The sequence below is a fragment of the Nymphaea colorata genome, chromosome 2, assembly GCF_008831285.2.
Source record: "Nymphaea colorata isolate Beijing-Zhang1983 chromosome 2, ASM883128v2, whole genome shotgun sequence".
In the NCBI taxonomy this organism is placed as follows: domain Eukaryota; kingdom Viridiplantae; phylum Streptophyta; class Magnoliopsida; order Nymphaeales; family Nymphaeaceae; genus Nymphaea; species Nymphaea colorata.
In genome coordinates, this window is record NC_045139.1 from 28,180,948 (window position 1) to 28,193,687 (window position 12,740).

Below are 12,740 nucleotides of genomic sequence, written 5' to 3' on the forward strand. Positions count from 1 at the left end.
AGCACGCACATAGAAACATGTATAAAAAATTTACCAAAAAAGCTGTTTCCAATTTCTGTTTCCAATTTCTTGTTGAAAGAACAGAAAAAGTTTACATTCGTGAAATGACATCAAATGAGATGTATAATACATTTTTAAGTGACGAAATTATTAGACAAAAAAAATGTGAGATTAGAAGTTAATGGGGATAAATATATAAAACATGCCTTCAATTCAGACAACTCAATTACACAAGCACATTCAACCACTTCAGCAACAGCTTGCCCTGCAGCAGAAAAAGTTCATATAAATAAATAATTGATGTGAAGATTCCATACAATTAACATATACAAATGCTAGAGATTGAAAGTACACAAAGCATAATCAAATGATCAGCAAGAAACCATGGCTAAAACTGCTCAATAGGTAGAATAGTTTTAGTAACTAAAGTACTCACCCAACCTTCTTGCTTATACTAAAGCAGTTTCCGTGCTCATACCTCGAGTGGGCCCTCGCTTCTTCCCTTTTTATGTCATTCAATTGGGATACATTAGGTAAAAGAAATGCAACTATTGAATGGTAGATATTAATTTTATTAATACTTGATGAAGAAGCCTCTGTTGTGAAGATGTGGTCGAATCACTCAAGCTGTACAATATCTGCAAAAAAAAAAAAAACTAATTTAAGAAGTTTAATGTATGAAAAATGTATTAACAAATGTTTAACTATTTAACAAAGAAAAATAACTAGAAATTGAAATTAATATGACACAAACCATCACATTCTAGTTCATTTGCACTTTCTTGGATTTGTGTCTGATGCATGTCGAGTATTGCTCCAATCATATCCAATGTATCCCAACTTGCATTATCACTATGGTAATCTAAGATATTAGTTTTGTTTATAACAATATCCCAACATTTGTCAATATCATCAACATAAGTAGATTCAACATTATCATTTGTTGATCTCCAATGTCATACAAGTCCCTCAGCCTTGTTTTTATAACAATTCTCCAGTCTTTTTCAACTGGATCTGTTACATAAAACACTTGTTGTGCTTCATTAGCTAATATGAAAGGTTCATCTTTCATATATGTACGACTGAAAAATTGACCAGTGTAAATCCAAATTCATCTACTTTCATGCATCTTTCATGTGGACTAATAACGTCAAACCAAACCCATTTGAATAATACAAACTTAAGATCGTCATAGTATATCACTTCAATTATGTCTGTTAAAGCACCATAATATGTCATATTTATTTCAACTGGATTTCTATCTTTTCCCCTTGAGAAATTTGATGTTATAGCATTTATTGTAACATCACTATTTTGGGTTTTCATACTTTCCTCTTTGTCTTTTGTATGAAATCGAAATCCATTGACAATGAATCCTTTAAATTTTCTTGCTAAAGGTTGAGGACCGTGAGAAAGCTATTTAACTTCTTCTATAACTTCTTGGCCTCCTTGATGTAATGATTAAACCTACAATATAAAAATTTTATGAAAAATTCAATTAATATATGTTACACAACACTTGATCAAATGTATTAAAGAAGGTGTTTCACTTACATGCTCCCTAAACCAATATTGAAACTTTTTTTTATGAAGACGTTTCAATTTCAAGAGGAGATTTTTGATGTTGCATAGTTAATATTTGAATTTAATGAATATATGTGAACCAAATGTATAAATACAATAACAACAAAATAGACTTAAAAATTAAATCAGTAGAAGATATTGTGAAACGGATGGCCTATTTAACAACACATATTGATGTACTTGTTGTAAGGTATTGTCGTCCAATGAAAATACTTCAATCATCTCAAAAATCACAAACTTCTTTTCCAATTAAACCTTTCCAATATAACATACAATTACTAAGGCGTACGTCAATCTTGTCATAGCTGAGACTAAGTTGTGCAATAGTTTTCTTCGTCTCCTAATAAGACTTTGGCAATGTTTCACCTTCATGTAATGCTTCCTTAAGCAATGCCTGTAACAGTTTGAATGATTTGTTGCTCCACCTATTAAGACACTTTATGTGATACAACCGTATAAGAAATGACAATTTGCTAAATTTTGTGCAACCTAGATACAGTACTTGTGCAGCATCATGCAATAACTTGGAATGACTCAAAGTTCTCATTATGTCCTTTCGAAGGTTCATGTTCTTCATCATTATATCATTAGACATTTGATATATGTCATGCAACAATCCATGCATGTCATCCTGATTTGATTCTACAGTTGAAGTTTCCTGACAAATGCAGATGATGTGGCCTCTCCATGTTGATATAAATGAGTGAAATTTGGAAAAATTCCAATACAAATCAAATGATCCAAAACAACATCGAAAGTTTGTTATAGAATGTTGTTATATGACAAACATGGACACTTGATCTTCCCATCAATGACAATATTATTGGCAACGACAAACTCAATGAATTCGTTTACTCCATCCACATACTCATCACTTGTCCTATTAAATGTACATAAAGTTATTCATCATTTATGTGCCAAGGCATTTAATGTTCAACTTTTCATATGTTACTGTTGCATAACCCAACTTCTGTCTGCCATAGACGTAACAAATGTTAATACAAGAATCCCTTTTCAAAACAATAAAAACATAAACAATATTAGTTTAAATATAAGCGTTTACATAACAAGTCTAAAGCCATGACAAGTGATTGAAGATAGGCATGTTCTATAAGAGAATGATACAACGTTTTCTTCGTAATGCAATGATCTAGCATTACAAATGAAACCCTCAAAAAGGAAAAAAATTAATCCTGAAAAATTACAATCACAATCTATGATAAGACTTCACCTGAATAGAATCAAATTTACACCTACTTCTTGCATCTAACAATCAAACGTCAAGGTTGGGGCTGCATATGTTGCAAAGGGGCACGAGGAATGGCAAATAGCATTCTAGGTTAATCATTCATTATATATTTGTTCTCATTCATTCAAGTAATACATGCTTTCATTCTTTTAAGTTATACACATACAAACAAAGACATGGGTGCAGCAAAGCAAAACAAAGACAAGTATGAAAATCAATGTCTAAACTATTAATGTTTTACCAAGTAACAGGTAAGTAGTAAAAGATGAAACAAATTCTTCTTTAACCACAAAAGTAACATGTAAGCACTAAAAGAATCCATTTGTAGATGTTAAAAATAAATATCTTATTTAGATCGAAATTGAGAAGATGGGAATGAAAGGTGAAAGCGGGACCTACTATGTGGCTTAAGCCATGTCATAAATAACAGAACACATGCAGTTATCAATCAAAGATTCTCCAAGGCACAAAATTGGCTCTGGTCCCCTTATCAGCTTCACACAGAACATGTAATATTATCACTATCAAAGTCTTAATGTGACACATACATTATCCTATGGTGATGAAGAGACCATTTCGCACGTCCAAGAAATCCAATACAGGATCATGGACTTTATGTTCCCAGCCAACAACTCAACACATGCCAAGGCAAATAATAATAGAAAGTAATTCAGTATTAAACTAATGAAATGCTTAAAAAAGCATTAGAAACAAAGGGGAGTAATCTATACATACAACAAGTAGGGAACAGAGCTAGCCAAGGCTAGCTTACTCCTGGTCAAACTCAAATTTTGACCAGAATTGAATTAAAGAAAAATACAAAAAATAAAAAAATGTAAATAATAACAACGATACTAAATACATACATACATATACCATACATACACATACATATGTATATAGACACACACAATGCATACATATCTTAACACCTTCGTCAAACTTATGGTGCAATTACAAAAAATTTGCCAAGAAAAAAAATTAAATATAGGTAAATAGATAGACTTGTTGAAGAAATCTGGTGAAAGATAAAGCAGATATTTAATTTTCAAGCACTCTTATTTGATGCAGTGTCAGCACATTTCTATGTGCTCCATCACTAGTGAAATGTGTGCATGCAAAATATCTCCCAATAACCCGAATGCTACCACACTAATACATGATATATATCTAAGGGAGAATAATTTATATGAGATGAATCTGTTATCTCTCTTCATAATATTTCTTGCTGACGTCTTTTAAGTGCCTTCATTCTTTCTTCATCCTCGTCCTCATAATTTTTCTTTTTTTGAATGGTTTTCTTCACCAACAATGTCGATTTTGTTGTTTCTAGGTAGTTTACTACATTTTTTCTAACAAGTGTTTTTATAGTAGTGCTAAAATAAATACCTTTTTTCAGCACATATATATCAGAAAAAGCAACTAGAAGATTTGTCAGCGAAGAGAATTTTCTATGGAAAGACAGTGTTGAGGAGGGCATGTACTGTCACTGGAATTTGCAACTTGTGCAAATTGACTTTGGAATCAACTTTGGAAATGAGACTTGCTGATTTAATGAGGAGTCTCTTTAGAGTAGACTAGGGAAGAAACACTAGCTCCTTCTCTTGAGCATCATGCGTTGGCAAAAGGGCAATTGGTTACCTTCAGATCTAAGATAATTTCTTATAGAGAACCAAACTCTAGAAGTTGTTGTAAAGAAAATTGTTTTGCATATTATGCTAACTAGAGCAAAACAAATACGTGCATATGATCAACGGATAGCATGTAAGGACTGTGTGGAATTTGTGCTACATGGAACAATAATTTTTGCATGTCTAGAAAGTAGATCAAATCAGTCAAAAGTTGAAAGTTTACATGATGTGATAGAAGGTGAAAGATTACACACGAACAATGGATCTAAAAAATCTAGGTCCAAAGAAGTTAGGAGATCAAAGAACCTGGTTTCAGATTCTGAGAACATGTTGCTTGATACAGCAAAACAGAAGCTACCCAAAGGAAAGTGCTTAGGAACAGCAAGGGGTTGTGGAAGATACCCCAGCTCTACGACTATCAACCATCAAGTAGAAGAAGAAGATACAAGTCAGTTACACACATCTGAGAAGCAAATTTTGTCTCATCCTTCCATGCCTAAGAGAATGTCATCATGTTGGGAAGAAAATACTGATTTCAGCCTCAAGTTTGGCGGTGATGCGTTGAACTTTTTACACTTGAGAAAAAAGTGAGTCTTTTCCCACCATAGATGAGATGAAAGGATAGAAGCCACAAGTAGTCTTTTCATGAAAAAGGGAAGCTTAAAAAACAGCAATGCTTCTTGAGGTGCCTAAACAATCTTTGCCAGCTTTATCTATCTCCTCGTAGATCAAAGCCTTGATAGTAAATTCTCAGCCAATAACTCAATATAAGCCACAAAATAAGGCTTATTTGAAGCACAATATGATATGGTGACACTGTAAGATTTTGATGTATATCACCAAACTACCATATGAAGTTTTAAGGAGGTGCAGGAAGATGAGAAGAGGAACAGGCTGCTTGAGAAAAGAGAAAGAGAAGAAAGAGGACCGTTGGCTTGGTACCTACCCCTTGTCATTACTATATACTAATTTTTGTTACAAGGAAATACACAAAATAACAATAAAAATTAAATGCCACCACCTATTAAGTGTGGCATGTGGTGGAGATGGGTTGGGTCTGACTTGACCCGAACCATATCTTAACAACCCCCCTCAAGTTATGCATGAGATTTGATTACATATAACTTGTTCTTCAATTCCCAGAAATGATGCCCTGTGAGACCCTTGGTAAATAGATCAACCACTTGTTGAGACGTGGATATATAAGTATGAACAATTTCGTTCTCCTCAACCTTCTGGCAAATGAAGTATTGATCAATCTCTATATGCTTAGTACGATTATGTAAAATAGAATTGAAAGCAATCTTTATTGCACTTTGGTTACCGCAAAATGGAGATGATTGAGCAATGGGAAGAGAAAGTTCCCAAAGATGATGACGCAACCATGAAGGTTCAGCTATGCCAGTAGTCATTGCCCTATATTCTGCCTTAGTGCTCGATCTGGCAATCGCACGTTGTTTCCTGCTACTCCGGCAAATAAGATTGGAATTAAAAAAAATACAATAACTTGAAACTAATCGTCTATCATATGGATCACCAGCCCAATTTGTATCAGTATAGGTTGAAATTGTATGTCCATTCAAATAAATAGACTATCTTGTGTAGACGAGTCCATCCTCAAGAGTAGCCTTAGGATAACACAAAATATGTTTAGTAGCATCCATATGTCCTTCTATGGGTATGTGCATAAATTGAGAAACTTGATTCACTGCATATACTATGTCTGGGCATATAAAAGTGAGCTATTGCAACATGCCAACTATACTCCAATAAAAAGTAGGATTTGAGTATGTATCACTCCCATCAAAGGCATTCAATTTTGTGTTGAGAATACTAAGAGTATTTATGGGCTTGCAATTTGTTATACCTGCTCTATCTAAAATATCAAGAGTATATTTGTGCTACGTAAGAGTTAACGTGTCACCCTTTCTATCAAGCTCAACACCCAAAAAGTACCATAGTTCACCAAGATCCTTCATCTTGAATTGTTGTTTCAATACTTTCTTAACATGAGATGTATGACATGAAGAATTTTCAATAACAACTATGTTATCTACATATATGAGTAGCCAAGTTGTAATTTCACTTGAATGATATATGAGTAAGGAATAGTCAAGTGAACTTCTGAGAAAACCAGCCTACTGTATATGAAGAGAAAATCCATTGAACTCTGAGCGAGATGCTTGCTTAAGACCATATAGCGATTTTTGTAATTTACACACCCATTGAGTTGGATCATTGGTAGCATAATCTAGAGGTTGTTTCATATACATTTCTTCTTTTAGAAAACCATGAAGAAAAACATTTTTAACATATAAAGTCTATCCATGTGAGACTGCAAGAGAAATGATAACCCGAATTGTTCTCATCTTGATAACTGGATTGGAAGTCTCATCATAATTTTTTCTGCATTGTTGAGTGAAGCCTCTAGCCACAAGATGAGCCTTATATCTATCAGTACTTCCATTAGGTTTATATTTGAGTTGTAAACCCATTTTGAACCCAGTACATTCTTATTATCTGGACGAGGGACAATCTCCTAAGTTTGACATTCATTTAAAGCAGTCATTTCTTCATTCATAGCCTCGACCCAATATTTGCTTCTGCATGTGTGCTCATCACATATTGGCTCCATTTTTTTGCTCAATTATGTCATAAAAAGTTAAAAATCTAAAGATAAGTTATCATAACTTACCCATCTATCAATGGTGTGTCACACATGTTCTGATCTACGTGGGCAAGTGAAAGTAATTTCTAGAGAGGTTGCTGGAGCTAATCATCGAGTATATACTATCCTGAAAAACGATTAGGTGAAGACATGTTGTTCATATGAGTAGATGGAGGCATGTTGTCCATCTGAACATCTGAGGCTGCCTCGAATACATTCATAATTGTGTCACTATGTGTTATGGTATGCATCAGCTCCTTGACCTAATATCTCGGCGTTCAGCCATGAAACATGTGTATTATCTCTTGTATTGAACGTAACATGTGGCTCCTTTAAATCCTTCAACCTGAGGTCATAAAAAACAACATATCGTGAAATATGCACGCAACCAGTCTTTGGATTGTAACATCTATAGCCCTTATAATTTTTTGCATAAATCACAAATCTTCATATAATAGCTCGATCTTGAAACTTATTTCTCAAGGAAACATCAACAGGAACACAACAAACACATCCAAAAACATGTAATTCATCATAATTTTATTGTTCTTGATGTAAAATAAAGAATAGAGTTTTCCCTTCAAGTATAGATAGTGGCAGTCGATTAATGACATGAACAATAGTATGGAAGGCTTCAGTCCATAAATTCATGGGCACATCTGTGTCATGCAGCATACTTAGTGCACTTTCAACTATGTGTCTATGCTTTTTTTTTAGCAAGACCATTTTGTTGTGGTGTGTGTAGACAGAAAATTTATTTAGTGATCCCATGATTTAGTAAATATTCAGTAAATTCATTTGAGATGAACTCACCCCCACCATCACATTATAAATGTACAATATTACTAGAGTATTTGTTTTGGACCAAGGCATGAAATTGAATGAACAAGCGAAAAACCTCTGATTTGCTTTTCATAAAATAGATTCATGTGTAATGTGAATAAAAGTTAATAAAAGCAACATAATACTTGCTCCTAGAAAAAGAAGAAATAGGAGCAGGCCCCCAAACATCAGAATATATAGTATCAAATAGCTTCAAAGCTCGCTTATTTATTGAATGAAAATGGAGAGCATGGCTCTTACAAATATGACAAGCACATGCTAGACTCGTTGACTAGACTTATGTAATAGTCCATCTGCAACAAGACTTTGAATGGAAGACCGACTATAATGTGCTAAATGACCATGCCAAATGGATGGCTTATCATACTCTGTTATATTAAATTCACTCTGATTGGAAAAAGATGAATCTGAAAAACATGACTTGGACTTTTGGAGTTTCTTCAATGACGTACATGTCTCCTTTGCAAACACCCTCAACAAATGTCATCTTGGTTCGAGCATCCTTAACATAAACAGAAGAATGTGTAAACTCAACAGAGGAATGAGTATCATCAATAGGCTTTGACATAGAAATAATATTTTTCTGGACATCTAGAACAATAAGGACATTTTTTAAAGGTAGGAAAGAATGGGACATGGATATTTGTGCATTTTCAATATGAGATATTTTGTGATGGGAACCATCTCATGTGACAACTAAGCCTTTATCTAAATAAGGGAGAGCACTAGAAAGCTTACCTGCATGATCAGTAACATGAGCTGCAACACCAGAATCCACATACCATAGTCCTTCCTCGTTTTGCTTAAGATTAACTTTGGACAAAGCTGCCATTAAGATCTGTTGCACATTAGGAGGAATATTTGGTGCAGCTATCATGTTCGATATAGTTGGCCATGCTGCCTTATTGTCATGCTTAACCTGCTTTCCATTATTATGAGGATTATGCCAACATTTTGACTTTACATAACCTCTCCTATTGCAATAAAAACAAGTAGGTATCCTTTGTGGTACATTTGCCTATCCATTTGTGTTTGGTATGGAAAGAATACCTCTTCCCGTCCCTGCCTATGAGTTCCAAACTCTAGGACAACTTCCTTGCAAAGTGTAAGTGACAGTGACTAACATATTATGACTGACAGAAAAAATAATTCTTGTTATTGTATATGACTTGCTTCATGCTAAATCAATTTCGCTTTCAAGTCTTCAAAAGAAGGAAAAATAGGTAATACCTCTAAAGTCGTGCAGAAAACATCAAAATTTGACCTCAATCCACTCAGAGCTCACTGTACTTTGTCCTTGTCACTGACTGGATGTCCTATGATTAATCGCTGTCATTTTTAATCTCATGTATATACTCCAAAACTAAGTGTGTTCCTCACTTGATATCTTGAAACTGCCTCTTGAGTTGCATGAATCCTGCTTCTGATACTTGACAATATGTAGTAGCAAGTACACTTCATAACTCAAGTGCTGAAAGATCGTTATCAACGCCCCCCAAAACTTCCTTTGATAGTGTGGAGGTAATATATGCAACAAGGGACTGATCATGAGTCATCCATGTCTTATATTCAGGATTGGATTAGGCAATGGTTTCTTGAATATGCCCTATAACATTCTTAACTTCCTGCATGATCCATTCTAATGGCACAGGTGTGGTGTCATTGAGATGTCCATAGAGATGGTGATTCTTGATAAGGGGGATTATTTGACGTTTCCATGCCAAATAATTGGTATGGTTCAACTTTTGTGAGATGAGTTGAGAGAGGAAACTAGACAACAATATAGTAGAATTGCGGTTGTGATCCATATTTAAACTTAGAGGATGGACGTGTAAGGGTAGGAACTTAGGGCAGACAACTTTGGAAATTAGGGCATGATAGATCTAGGAATTAGTGCAGACAACAACAGTTTTGGGATTAGGGCAGGAAAATAGAAAGTAGGGCAAAAATCAGAGATATTGGGCTTAGGCTGAAAAATAGAGATTAGGGCAGAAAAATAGAGATTAGGGGAGAAATCAGAGATTCTTACCAGACTAATCTCATTGGCAAAACCTTTCTCTGATACCACATAAGATTTTGATGTATATATAGGAATTAGTGCAGACGACAACAGTTTTGGGATTAGGGCAGGAAAATAGAAAGTAGGGCAAAAATCAGAGATATTGGGCTGAGGCTGAAAAATAGAGGTTAGGGCAGAAAAATAGAGATTAGGGGAGAAATCAGAGATTCTTACCAGACTAATCTCATTGGCAAAACCTTCCTCTCATACCACATAAGATTTTGATCTATATCACCAAACCACTAGATGAAGTCTTAAGGAGGTGCGAGAAGATGAGAAGAGGAACAAGCTGCTCGAGAAAAGAGAGAGAACAAAGAGGCAAAGAGGGGACCGAGATAGCTGATGGAGATCAATCACTAGTTAATGGTTAGAGAACTAGCTAATTGCTAGCTAAGTGTTGGTTAATGTCTAAGTTTGACCACAACTGAACTAAAATAAAAAACACACAAATAAAATATAATACACAAATTCCACAAATGATACTCATACACTCAAACAACAAGTATATACATATATTAATAGACATCAGAACTAAGTTTGGGATCATTTTGCTTGATTCAAGGTGTGGATATCTAGAATAGAGAGTCAAAATGGTAGGAAGTTGGGTTGGATAGTAACCAACTTGGCCAAGGCAAGTCGACTATAAACCTTATATTTTGACATGAGATAAGTTCATGAAAATTGAATACCAGAACTCACAAATATCAGATGACAAATAAAAACATTAATTTCATAAAAAATACCTTTAAGAAATTCCAATAGTAAAATGACACCTATAAAAGCTGAAAAGCACCCCAAGTAAAAGAAACTGACTCTGAAGGTGATGCTACAAATAAGAGGGTGAAATACATACCAAAAATCACATTTCTGGTAATAAGTGTTTCAATTAGTTTGTCTAAAAAGAAAAGAGTTTGTGACATCTATCAATTGGATAAATGCAGGTTTTAAATTATTTTTTATAAGACAACTCTTACACTTTGTCAAAGTTCATCTACTATCAACTACTGACAGGAGTTAATGAAGCATAAAACATTGCAATAAATAGAATGCTTGCATTACCCCACTATGTTGGAAAAATATGAAATAGCATGCATGCACTTGAAACCATGAATTTTGATACATATTATATTAAGAGGTAATCACGAAAGAATTATCCACAGTCTAATATCAATAGGAAAAGGCCTCCTAGAAGTACCAAAGTTTTTAGTAGATCCAAAGTTTATACCCCCAATTTTCACTTCATCAATTTGCTTTTTCTAATAAAGAAACATCTTCTAAAAAACTTCATGTGATTCTGAAGATAGAGGCAAAGTGAGAAATGGTAGAGGGCAATAACATTACTGACCTTCCAACAAGTAGCTAGGAAGGAAAAAAGATGCATGTGACATGACATGATCCATTGTAAGATATCAAGCACAAAGTCACTTGTACAGCCAGTGAATCCCTTTCACAAGAGAAGCTACACGCAAAAAATGTACGTACATGGCAATTCATTTTTTTTTTTTTAGAAAATTGCTGATTTGAGAATCATAGATTTAAATATGTTAGATAAGTTAATCTCATCCACAAAAAGGATATCCCAATCATGGAAGCACATAGGGGCAAAGCTAGGATTTCCTTTTGAGGGTGGGCCAAACGGCCCATCGAACTTATCCGGGTAGGGTCAAACTAAATCCGAATCTAAAAAATACATTACCCAACAAAAAATTTTAAATTTGTGTAATGTAATTTTTTTTTCAATTAGTTGGGGTGGGGGCCACAGCCTAGGCGGCCCTCCCTCCCTCCTCCCCTAGAAGCACATCCTTATGTGCACAAACAACATGGAAATATTTCACTAAGCAGTACTCTTTGTCTGAAATTTTGATATGTTCTTCAAAGAATGAAAGGAAAAAAAATCAATGAACTATGACGTTGTCTTTTTTCTCTGCTGATTGCAGTCAGTTGCAGAAAAATGCAAGGCATCTGAGTTAAAAATGTGAAACTAGGCACTAATGTGGCACACAGTGGATGCAAAAGCATGTATGACCAGTAAATCATAAAAGTGATAAGAAGTGACATATGAAACCGAAGCAAGGAAGAGCACTTTTTAGAAGTAATTTGTTTGGAATGGAAATAGATTTAGCAACAAAAATATAAGTATCAAAAGAAGCACATCAACTTTCATATGAATCGATGCACAACTTTAGATTGTCACAAACAAAATCGATCGCTTGAGAGAAGGCTTTCACAAGCTATAGACAAAAAGATGTCTCGCCTACTGTGCCATCGGCTCTTCACTAACAAAATTGGTGGTTGTTTGCATCCCAAAATTTTCATTGGTTTTGGAGTGTTTCAGAAAAATAAGGTTTTCTTTTGAAAGAGGAAAGAAATGGACTCGCCCGTCGGTACGAGGATCGACCGTTCTCGGCACCTTTACCGGAGGTAATCAACCAAAGGGCTATGTTTATCATTGATGCATTTCGTTTTGACTTAAACATCTTTTTTATTCTATATGCGATGTAGAAAATATTGAAAGTTTGATGTTTCAAACTTTTGAAAAGATTCTTGAAGAGTTGCTTGAAAATGTGAAATGTTTTGAGGAAAAAGTGGAACTAGTAAATATCATTTGAAAAACTTGTGAAATCATTTTAAAATCACTTTAGTGTTCTCTTAAGACTTTAAGTAGGTTTGAGATTTTGCTTTAATTCGGTTACCACCTAGTTAGAG